At 44.3% G+C, this 12,446-nt stretch overlaps 1 protein-coding gene across 3 annotated transcripts in view; it reads right to left on the bottom strand.

Moving 5' to 3' along the window:
* LOC137382951 (tubulin polymerization-promoting protein) overlaps positions 1-11,931 on the bottom strand; it is a 39,359-nt gene extending 27,428 nt beyond the window's left edge. The window contains exon 1 of one of the 3 annotated variants that reach the window (XM_068055530.1): positions 11,839-11,931. The gene's annotated coding sequence lies outside the window, so the exon portion shown is untranslated. Of the gene's footprint in view, positions 1-6,149; positions 6,296-11,794 lie in introns of those variants that run through there. The other 2 variants (XM_068055539.1, XM_068055545.1) reach the window with 2 other exon arrangements.
* Positions 11,932-12,446: the final 515 nt, after the last annotated feature.

Genomic DNA, 12,446 nt, shown 5'->3' on the forward strand with positions numbered 1-12,446 from the left:
TTATTTATTTTTTAAATTTTATTTAGAGATACAGCACTGAAACAGGCCCTTCGGCCCACCAAGTCTGTGCCGACCAACAACCACCCATTTATACTAATCCTACATTAACCCCATATTCTCTACCACATCCCCACCATTCTCCGACCACCTAAGTACACTAGGGGCAATTTACAATGGCCAATTTACCTATCAACCTGCAAGTCTTTGGCTGTGGGAGGAAACCGGAGCACCCGGCGGAAACCCACGCAGACACAGGGAGAACTTGCAAACTCCGCAGTACCCAGATCTGAACCTGGGTCGCTGGAGCGGAGAGGCTGCGCCGCTAACCACTGCGCCACTGTGCCGCCCACTGAATTCTAGTCATCTGTGGCATATTCATAAAATGCTTTCACTTTCACTTGAGTTTTACCTGCAATACCCAATAATTCTTAATCAGCACAAACTTACATTTAGGATTCAAGAAGGAAACTTCTGTTTTTGTTTATACTGTCATCGCCTTCTGGAACATATTATTGAAACATTTGGTGGAAATGGATTCTCTACAGTCCTTTAAAAGGGATCTTGTCAAGTTCCTGAGTTGAGGCAACATGGCCAGTTATAGAGGGCAAATTGCTAGTCTGTCAGAATTATAATCTATCATGATCTCCTGGTGCTTGGTTGATTGCCATAGGGATCAGGAAGGAATTTCCAGAGTTTTTTTTTTGAACTGGTCGTTGGCATTTCCCCCTGCCCCCCACCACCTCCCGCCCCTTTTTGTTACCAAGAGCTTGTGCAGTTTGGCATTGGGTCAGTAGTGTATGTGGCTGCACCATTTCTGCATGGAGCAGGCCTAATGGGTCTGATGGTCTTTTCCTGACATGCATCCTTTTGTGTTCAGAAGTGGGTGAAAGTCCTGTAGCCATTTACAAAAAAATAGTTAAATGTTATCATGGATGAAACTGTAGGGTTTTTTTTAGATGGAGGAGCTAAGATGTGCTGATAGCCTTGCACATTAGTATTTATCTTCTGATCTGATAACATGCAGGTCAGTAGTAGGACCCTGCAATTGACCTCAATGTGCTTCAGCTACCAAGAAGTTTAGGGACAAATAAAGCAGGATTTCTGACTGCTCATCCAGCGATCTCTACCAGAAAGTATTGGGTTAGGAAAGAATCAAGCGCAGCCCACTATCTCGCCTCACTCATCCAGAACAAGGGTTGCCTGGGAATTGTGGAGTCAGGAGTCAGGGCCTTCAGAAGAGTCCAGAAAATTTGGAATGAAGGATAAAAAGGCACAGGTTGGACAACTCACATTCCAGTAAGAAGGTTAAATTAGAAGTCACAACACAGAAAGGAAGCAGAAATACCCAGCTCTTTTACAAAAGAAATATTTGACTGAATCATGATTAAAAACTCAATGACAAGGTGAAGGTATTGAATGTATGCTCTAAACACTTTTTTTTTTTGAGTCCAATTTCTCATTCAACTGTAGGAATCAAGCATCCCTTCTGACTGCAAGCAGCAAATAAATTACCACGGTTCACGAATTCTAGCTCATCAAGAAGAAGGGAGGTAGGAGTTGGTTTATTTTAAAACCATAACATTTAGAGGGAATGTTACCATCTGGACTCCTTTGCAATATCAAACCATCATCATCATCATCAGCTTCAAAACGAATCCCTGGCCAATTCTGAATATTTCTCTTTGAGCAATGAATGCCAGTGACAGGGGGCAGTGGGGTTGGATGTGTTTCTGAGCCATCATTGTAAGAGCCATCACTGAGGAACAGCATGACCATCTACAGATGTTAGTTATCAAGCTGAACAACATCTCATAGGCAGCTTTCACCATCAATGCCAACACTCACTATTTAAATTAAAAATATTAGAGAAAACAAAGATAAGCGGAAACTAAACACATACTAAAAGTTTTAAGAATTCTTTGCAGTGGTCTGATGGTATTCTTTTCATCAACTGAAGAAACTAAAAGATAAAGGCCAAAAGAATCCATCAAAACGTCTTGGTTTGAACCAAGGGAATCTTAATTTACTACAGTCAAAGTTAAGACACGATTAAGGCTGTGCTGCTTTGCAAGACCCCTACCATTTCTACAGAAGCATCTCTCAGTCATGTTGAATCATGATTCAAAGTCTTTACAACAATAACCTGTAAATATATAGAACCTTTAAGGTAATTAAATGCCCAAGGTGCTTCTCAGGAGTATTATAAGCAAAATTTGACACCGAGCCACGTAAAGCAATATTATGTCAGGTGGCCAGAAGCTTGTTCAAACAGGTGGGTTTTAAGGAATGTCTTAAAGGAGGAAAGAGAGGTAGAGAGACAGAGGGTTTTAGGGAGGCAATTCCAAAGATTAGGCCCTAGGCAACTGCAGTCACCGTCACCAATGGTGGAGCAATTAAAATCAGAGCTGCTCAAGAGGCCAAAATTAGATGAGCATAGATATCTTGGAGGGTTTATGGGGCTGGAGGAGATTGAAGAGATCGAAAGGGGTGAAGTCATGGAAGGATTTGAAAACAAGAATGAGAATATTAAAATCGAAGCATTGCTTAACTGAGGGCCAGTATATTTCAGTGAGCACAGGGGTGAAGGGTGAATGGAAGGACACAGGCAGCAGAGTTTTGGATGGTCTCAAGTTTACAGAGGGAAGAATGTGGGAGACCGGTCAGGAGTGCTTTGGAGTAGTCAAGTCTAGAGGTTTAAAAAAAAAAAAGCATGGATGAGCATTTCAGCAGAAAATGAGCTGAGACAGGGATGGAGTCGGGCAATGTTATGGAGGTGGAAATAGGCAGTCTTAGCGATTACACAGATATCTGGTCAGAGCTCATCTCGGGGTCAAATATGACATCAAGGTTGAGAACAATCTGGTTCAGCCTCAGTCAGTTGTCAGGGAGAGGGATGGAGTCAAAGGCTAGGGAACTGAGTTTGTAGTGTTGACTGAAGACAATAGCTTCCCAATATTTAATTGGAGGAAATATTTGCTCATCCAATACTGCATATTGGATAAGCAATCTGATAATTTAGCAACAGTGGAGGACTCGACGGAGGTAGTGGTGAGTGTTGTCAGCACACGTGAAAACTAATGCTGTGCTTTCGGATGATGTCGCTGTGGGGCAGCATGTAGATGAGAAATAGGAGGGGACCAAGGATAGATCCTTGCAGGGGACACCAGAGGTAACAGTGAGGGGGCTGGAAGAGAAACCATTCTTGGTGATTCTCTGGCTACGATGAGATAGATAAGAATGAAATCAGGCAAGCGCAGTCCCACCCAGCTGGATAACAGTGGAGAGGCATTGGAGGAGGATGGTGTGGTCAACCGTGTTAAAGACAGGTCGAGAATAATGAGGAGAGCTGGTTTACCTTTGTTACAGTCAAATAGGACGTCATTTGTGATTTTGATAAGAGCTGTTCCGGTACTGCCACAAGAGTGGAAACCTGATTAGAAACAATCAAACATGGAGCTTCAGGAAAGATGGGCACAGATTTGGGAGGTGACAACACCTTCAAGGACTTGAGAGGAAAGGGAGTTTGGAGATGGGTGGTAGTTTGCAAGGACAGTGGGGTCAAGCATTCTTTTTTTTTTATAAAGGAGGGGGCACATGATGGCAGTTTTGAAGGAGAGAGGGACAGTATCTGAATAGAGGACCGTTAACAATATCAGCTAACATGGGAAGGAAGTCAGCGGCTTATTGGGATAGGGCCAAGGGAGCAGGAGGTGGGTTTCATAGACAAGATGAGCTCGGAGCAGACAATAAGAGGAGACAAGAGGGAAACTAGAGAAAGATGCAAGTTCTGGGCTAGGGCAGAGGGGAACTTTAGACGAGGTTTGGCCCAGTGGGCTAGGGAAAGTGGCAGAGGCAGCTGATTGGATGGTCTTGATCTCAGTGACAAAGACGTCTTTGAGCTCCTCGCACTTACTGTTGGAGATGAGAGTAAAGAAGATGGTTTGCAGTTGTGGAAAGAAGCCATGGGTTATCTTTGCATTTACTTCTTTTTCTCTCACCTTAGTCCTTAATGGAGTCCTGGCCAGTGACAGCTGTGAAGGATTGTACTTTGACTAAACAAAGTCACATTTAACTGCCATCAGTGAAAGTGAAAGGGAAAAAATAATCAGGATCATGTTCTTGATCAAACTAGTCCCTTCCCGTCCCAGGGAGCTGAACCTTTGCACAACTGTGCCAAACAGGCCAAATCTGGGACAAACAAACAAGTTCTTCCCACAATCTGATTACATTTATAAATTCACAATTACTAACTGGAAAGGCCTTTCTAATAGTGCAGCAGGAGTTGGCTCTCTTTCAGGCAAGCACGATGAAGTGGAATTGGAAAAATGAAAAAATGAGGAACTGGAATCTGGCACAAAGTGATATCCAAGCTTACCATATACTTTTACAAGTGTGCCTTTCATTACTAGAAATCATGACATGGAAACAGGCTGTTTGACCTAACCAATACGTGTTTATGTTTATCCTCCACATAAGCAGTATCCTAATCCCTTGGACCAATCCTGTCTCATATTCCTTTATTCCTCTTTCCTTCAATCACCTATCTAACCTATTCTTAAATGCTGACATGGTGGCTGACATAATGACAGATGATTTGGTCATTACCATATTGCTGTTTGTGGGATCTTACAGTGCACAAATTGCTGCTGTGTTGCCTACAAGACTAGACTTAATTGGCAGTAAAGCACTTTGGAACATCCTGAGGTCACGACTGACACTACACAATTACAATTCCTTTTTACCCTTTGCTTCAATCATTAACTCTAATAGTACATTCCACAGCCTCACAACCCTCTATGTAAAAAGGTTTCGCTTGTTCTCTGTTTTAAATCTCTTACATTTAATCTTATAGATATGTCCTCTTGTTCTAGACCCATTAATCAATGAAATAGTCTGCCCTCTACCTACTTTATTCCACCCTGTTATAATTTTTAACCTCCAGCACATCATCCCTTAATCTCCTCTGTTCTAATAAAAATAGCCCTGATTTTATTAACTTTTTCTTCATTTGGTGAGGTTATGTTTGATGCTCTGTGGGAAATATTGAGCCTGAAATGTAGGCTCTATCATTTTTATTTAGTGTATCACAAGTTCTCTGCCCATTTCCTCCTGGTTTATATTTACTTAATTAACCTTTCCTGAAACCGAACAGATACACATTCCTGTAATAGAACTGCTGGAACTGCGCAGTAGCTAACCGATATTGGAGATTTGTGACCAAACACAGACTTTTCTATGTATTATACGCCAGACCGGAGATTTAGCCATTCTTGAAATGGACATTGAAGAGGGTTAATTTCTAAAGCAGGATGCGTTCTGGGGTTCAGTGGAAACTTCCTTGGAAAAGCGATTCATTAGCTTCCTTTTACACACTGCAAAACAATGGCCTGGATTTTATTGGTCCCCTGGGTGGCAGGAATGGAGGTGGGAGTGCGGGTAAAATGGCGACAAGCCACGTCGGGATGGTTTCCTGTTGCTGTCCCACCTCCAGCGAATTTTCCCAACGTCGGCTGCAAAGGCAGATCGGCAGCCGCTCCGCTGATTTGTATAATCAAGGCACCAATTAAGGGTCATTTTACAGGGACGCAGACATTTTGCCAATGGACGGGTGCCCCTTGTCTCTCCCCCCCACTGTATGGGGAGCCTGCCAGCTTCACGGAAGTGGCTCGCTGCGGCAACTCAGGGCACGGGGGAGGGGCCATCAAAGCCAGCAGCTCCATGGCCCAAAGAGTAGGCTGTGGGCAAGGAAGGCTGCCCCAGCAACCCCAATGGGCCATTCAGAGGAGTTTTCCTCCATCCTGCAGGGCCCACCACATTCGGCCCCATAAATTGTAATTTTTATATACCTGTCCATGGGCGCTTCCATCTAAATTGTCCTTGAGGTCTCCGAGTTGCGTCAGCAGCGCCCACCTCTCTCGATGGCTTTGTGAGGCTTCAGAACTGCCAGCCTTCTGATCGGGCTGGCGGAATCAGGACAGCAGGCCCACAGGCAACTAGGAGGCCGTCTGCTGCAAAATCGGCAAACGGTCCCACAGCCGATAAGTGCGGGCATGGGACCTGCTTTTCTATCTGGCATCGGGGTCCCAAAGCCTGCTGTAAAATTCAGCGCATTGAATCGGGCACTAGGCCACTTTCCCAACATGGCCTACCTGAATGCAGATGCATGGGGGAATAATCCAATCAGGGAGAACGGTACAGTCTCAGATTAAAACAGATTGTGTTCCAAAGGAATGCACAATGATTCTTGATAGAGTGCTCTCCCAGTAGACAAAGCCAGGTACAGCGGCATCGTGGTTATGTTACTGGAATAGTAATCCAGAAATTGGGGAATTTAAATTCAGTTAATTAAATGAATAGGGAATAAAAAGCTATTATCAGTAATAACGATTATGAAACTAGTGAATTGTTGTAAAAATGAAACTAGTTTACTAATGTTCTTTGGGGAAGGAAACCTGCTCTCCTTACCTGGTCTGGCCCTATGTGACTCCAGATCCATGGCCCGGTGGTTAACTGTCATCTGCCTTCGGAAATGGCCTCGCAAGTCACTCAGTTGGTCCCTTAGCGATGGGCAATAAATGCTGGCCTTTCCAGTCACGTCCACATCTTATGAATGAATAAATGAAAAAAAGCCTAGCCATTCATTGACTGAAGCCACTTTGGGGTGCCTAGTGAAGTCACTGATTCCTAGGGACCTGGTAATATCCCCTTCATCTTTAAAATAATTCCTCCACTGTGCTGCAGTCACAGTAGTGAATGTATCTCCATCTTCCCTTGAACATTACTAGCATTTTTTTTCCTCTGCTCCAGCAAGCATCATCATTAATTGATTACAATATGAATCATGGTTCAGGTCAATTGCAGTTAGATGTTCCCATATTTGGGAGAATCTTTTGATAAACCATTACTGTACTCAACAAAAAGCCCTGAGCCTTCTTGTCTGTGCCATCATGTACTTGTACTTTATTTCATACTGCTAGTTTCCAGATAATAAGATTTTTAACTAAAAATCCACAAAAAAGTAAAGTTTTACTTTTTCATACCTTGTTGCTGCTAAATTTGAACACCTACACATCAATAGCCCATGTAATTTGCCCATCCATTTTCTTCTCACTCTTTAGTCTTCCCCACTCCACCTCACATTATGCACCTTGCCATAACCAAGGGGGCAAGTATGCCTTTGGAACTGGGAGAGAAAGATAAATTATCTTGTACTCTTGCGTTTACTCTGTCTTCTAATAAAGAAATGGCTCTCTTAGAGTCTATGGACATGAAATTGGGCTCAGTAGTTCCCTTTGTTTGGGTGCCATTCAGGGACCAAAACTGAGTCCAACACGCACGCGCACGCACGTTGCACCATGAATCATGCCAGACACCATCTTGGCGAGCGTGTGCAGCTAACTTCCACCAGAAGTATGCAGAGCAGGCAGATCATGATATGCAATATTGAGTTGATGCCAGCGATGCCATTTTAGAGTTCAATATTCCAGCGAGGCCCTCTCTTAACCTCGCACAGCTGAACACATTAAACAGCAGAGAGAATCCCTGAGCAGTGCTATGTAAAGGGATCATCAACTACTTACAAGTTAGTTTCTGGTTGATTTCTTCTGGATTTTTCTTTGATTGTACAAGTATTTGGTGCTTTCCATAGTTCTTTCAAATTGTAAAAATCTACATGGAGTAGTGTGTCAGGCACTGAAGGACATTTTGCTGACCTCAAGGCTCTGCACAAATCAATTGCTCCCCGAAATGGGTGCACTAGTAGGCCTTACTCTTGGAATACAGTATGACAGGGAGAATGAGCAGAGGTCACGCAGAGCTTGACAAACTGCTCGAAGAGGGAGGAGGAGAGGAGAGGGTTCTCAGTAGGAGGCCATATCCACTCAGGGTACTTAAGGAGCAATTCTTCTACCTGAACCACAATGAGGATCAATGTGTGAGTTGGCTGCACAACAATAAAAGCATCATCACTAAAATCTGCCACCTGCTGCAGCCACAACTCCAACCTCAGAGCAGGGCAAGGACTGCATTGCCAGTGGCTGTGAAGGTGACTGTGGCAATGAAATTTTATGTGTGTGGCTCCTTCCAGGCTGGAGCTGGAGATAGTTGCAACATCTCACAGTTTGCCCTCCATTGTTGCCTAAGGGAGGTCAATAAGGCGCTCTATTCAGAGAGAGCTAACTACATTTCATTCTTTCTCGACAGAACAGCAGACAGAGCGAGCATGTGACTTTACTGGAATTACAGGTTTCCCCACAGTACAGTTGACTGCTCGCATATCGCCTTGTGGGCACCGCATGTTAACTCTGTCATATAGGGAACCGAAAGGGATTCTACTCCCACAATGTCCAGCTGGCGCGTGACCTTAGACAGCAGGTCAGTGCCCGGTAACTTGGCAGGATTCATGATACATTTGTTCTGTGGTAGTCGACTATGCCAGCTGGATTTGAGTAGCTATGGGGTGACAGGGTGATCTGCTGACAACATGGTTCTGGTGCACAACTCACGCTCATGTGGGCAGCATTCACACAATGAGAGCTACACTGCCACACAAAATGTGATAGAGCAGATCATTGGCATTCTGAAACAATGCTTCCTCTGCCTAGATCACTATGGAGGAGCCTTACAGTACTCAGCAGAGCAGATGTCAAGATTTATGGCAGCCTGCTGCACAAATTTGCCATCATGAAGGCACAGCCCTTGCCACCAGCTAAATAGCAATCAGCTGAGGAGGAGGAGGAGAAAGAGAAGGAGAAGAAGAAAGAGGAAGGAAGGAGGCAACCTAGACAGCCCCTTTCTACCAGGCCTGTCCATGAAGAACTAATTCGAGTGCAATACCTGTAAATGCAAGCCCAATTCCGCATTCATCAACAGTCCCAACATCTAACCTTCCCTCTGTTACTGACCATCACAGTGTCCACTTAACCACAATGCAAAAATAAAAGCCACCACAAAATCAACTTTTAAAACTAAATTTATGAATGAAATCTTGCCACCGTTGGACCGCATAGACTGCTGCAGTTCAAGAAGGCGGCTCACCACCACCTTCTCAAGGGCAACAATAACAAAGACTTGCATTGATATAGCGCCTTTAATGTAGTAAAATCACCCAAAGCACTTCACAAGGGTGTTATCAAAACAAAATTAGACATTGAGCTACATAAAGAGATGTTGGGCAGGCAACCAGCAGCTTGGTCAAAGAGGTTTTAAGGAGTGCCTTAAAAGACGAGAAAGAGTTACAGAGATGGAGAGGTTCAGGAAGGGAATTGCAGAGCTTAGGGCCTAGACAGCTGAAGGCATAGCCTCCAGTGTTGGAGCAATTAAAATTGGGGATGCACAACAGGCAGGATTTGGAGGAGTGCAGAGATCTCAAAGGTTTAAAGAGTTGGAGGAGGTTGCATAGATAGCAGGGTGTGTGGCCATGGACGCGAATGTGAATTTTAAAACAGAGCCATTGCCAGACGTGGAGTCAATGTAGGTCAGCGAGTACAGAGGTGATGAGTGAAAGGGATTTGGTGTAAGTTAGCAGAGTTTTGGATAAGCTCCAGTTTATGGAGTGTGGAAAATAGGAGGCCAGCCAGGAGAGCACTGGAATAGTCAATTCTAGAGGTAACAAAAGCATGGATGAGGGGTTCAGCGGCTGATAAGCTGAGCAGGAATAGAATTAGGCAGCCTTGGTGATGAAGTGGATATGTGGTCGAAAACTCATCTCAGGGTCCAATACAACACTATAGTTTTGAATGCCCTGGTTTAGTTGCCAATGAGGTGATGGAGTCGGTGTCTAGGGAATGGAGTTTGTTGGGTGGGAGGCAACCGAAGATAACGGCAATATTTAGTTGGAAGAAATTCCCGCTTATCCGGTACAGAATATCGGACAAGTAGTGTGACAAATCAGAGACAGTGGAGGGATTGAGAAGGGCAGTGGTGAAGTAGAGCTGAATATCATTAATGTACATGTGAAACCTAAAGTTGTGTTTTCCGGTGATATCACCAAGGGGTAGCATGTGGATGAGAAATTTAAGGGGCCAAGGATAGATCCATGGGGAACTCTGAGGTTGTGAGAGTGGGAAAAGAAACCAATGCAGATGATTCTCTGGCTACAACTTAATAGATAAGAATCAACCAGATGAGCATAGTCACACCAGCTGGATGATGGAGGACAGACGTTGGAGGAAAATAGCGTGCTCAGCTATGACAAAGGCTGCGGACATATCAAGAAGGTGAGGAGGGATATTTTATCATGATCATAGTCACATGAAATGTCATTTATGACTGATTAGGAGAATTTCATTATTGTGGTGGAGGGTGAGGCGCACCTGACTGGACGGATTCAAACATGGAATTGTAGTAAAGATGGGCATGGATTCGGTTTTCAAGCAGTTTGGGGAAAAAAGGGAGGTTGGAGATGAGACAGCAATTTACAAAGACAGAGGAGTCAAGGGTTGGTTTTATGAGGAGTAGGGTGATGACAGCAGATTTGATGGGGAGGACTACAGTACCTGAGGAGAGGGAGAAATTAACACCAGCTAATTATGGGGGCCAAGAAGGGAAGGTTGGTTCATTGGCAGTCTGACGGGAATAGGATCCAGGAAGCAGGAGGTGTGTCTCATGGACGAGATAAACTCAGATTGGGTGTGATGGGAAACAGGAGCATAACTAGGGAAAGATGCTAAGAAAAAACAAGGGTGGAGCAATAAATGCTGACATACTTAGTGACGCCTCACCTCCCTATTTGAATATGAACAAGTTGTTTCAGCTCATGGTGCACTTTTTCTTAAATGGCATGTAAAAGCAAGAGCAATGAAATCATATCTGACTCATTCCAATGCAGCTAAAATTAAACTAGGCTGTTCAGGGGTGATGTCAGGAAACACTTCTTTACACAGGTGGGTACCACACCTGTCATTAATGCTATTCTTTCAGCTGAAAGGTTTTATTACGTCCACCTGCATCCTTCGAGGAGGGGGGCACTGGATCAGACGGTAAAGCCCTGGCCGATTTAGTCCCCTCTCTAACCTGAGAACATCAAAGCCAATTGCTGCGACTGCCCCAGGCCAGATTAACCAACTCTGTTACAGACTAGGAATCAAACCCAAGACTTTCCTAGTTTGCATTGCTTTGTATATGGCCAGTTGTACCACTGAGGAAGCTGCTATAATCGTTTCTGACAAAGGGTCATCAACCTAAAATGTTAATGCTGTTTCTCTCACCACTGATACTATCTCAGCTGCTGAGTATTTCCAGCATTTTCTGTTTAATTTCAGATTTCCAGCAACTGCTGTATTTTGCCCCTGCAATACTTTTATGGGCCCAGATTAATATTTAACTCAGGAAATAATAGCAGTTAAGATTGGTAACCATTTCCACACTCCACCTGTGCATGCTGTATACCACAGTGGTTGCACTTTCACACATGTATATTGTAAGTTACAGTGATGTGAAAAGTAGAACCAAAAATGTCTTTCACAGATGAGTTACTGACTGCAAATGACCTCCAAAGCACAAACAACTCAAATCCTACTCTAACCTCCCACATCTCAGCCTCAAACAGGCAGTTAACTAAACACCTTGTAGTTAAGAGTTGAAAGTCAACCTCCTGATACCACATCCTGTTTTTGTGTCACGAAGTTACATGGGCAACCTAAGCAATGTTGAAAAGAAAAAGCTACAGCAAACCTTTGCACAGACACTAATGCAAGTGAATGCAAAGGGAAGGAGGCAGTTATCATCTGTCATTAGCACTAACAGGCAGACATGTAAAGACTGCAACATTTCGCGTCACCCCTTAGATACATACACAAGGCAAGACCCAATTGTCGAATCAGCCTTCCCAATACTCACAGCTGCTCCTCGCCGTCTCCGCACAAGCAGGTAGACCCAGCGCTGGTCCTGGGCAGAGGGGGCGGGCACTTCTCAGCAACCCGCGGGCGCTTATTGGCCCCTCCGTTTACTACCAATCCCGGAACTCTGCCGCTCATTGACCGAGGCGGCTGACAATCAGGCTCGGTAATTGACACAGTTCATCCTCGCAGGGCTCGCACTGATGTCACTTTCAGAACGCGGAGTCGCGAAACTGCCTTTGCCCTTAAATGGGAGTCTCCCGCAGATGCGGGAATTTCCACCCCGGCCTCGCACATTTACTGTGTGTAATGTTTAATCGTCGGTTGCAGTGTGTATATACGTTTGTGTGTGTGTGTAGCTGTGTGTGTTCATGTCCCGCTGTGCGTATGTGTGAGTGTCTGTGTCACACTCGTTATTTGGTTCGAGTGCTGACATGAGTTGATGGCAGCGGTTCAAGTGTGAAAATGGGTTTTGGATGCACTCCCTGTGAAAGATTTCCCATTATGTGTCTCACTCGGATATATAAACAAAAAAAAGTGAAAGTAGGGCGCCCGAACTGTGAGCTGTCCATCGGTTCTACATTTGTTGTTAGTGGAATAATGTTCAGC

Source organism: Heterodontus francisci, chromosome 2 (genome assembly GCF_036365525.1).
Source record: "Heterodontus francisci isolate sHetFra1 chromosome 2, sHetFra1.hap1, whole genome shotgun sequence".
Classification (NCBI taxonomy): Eukaryota; Metazoa; Chordata; class Chondrichthyes; order Heterodontiformes; family Heterodontidae; genus Heterodontus; species Heterodontus francisci.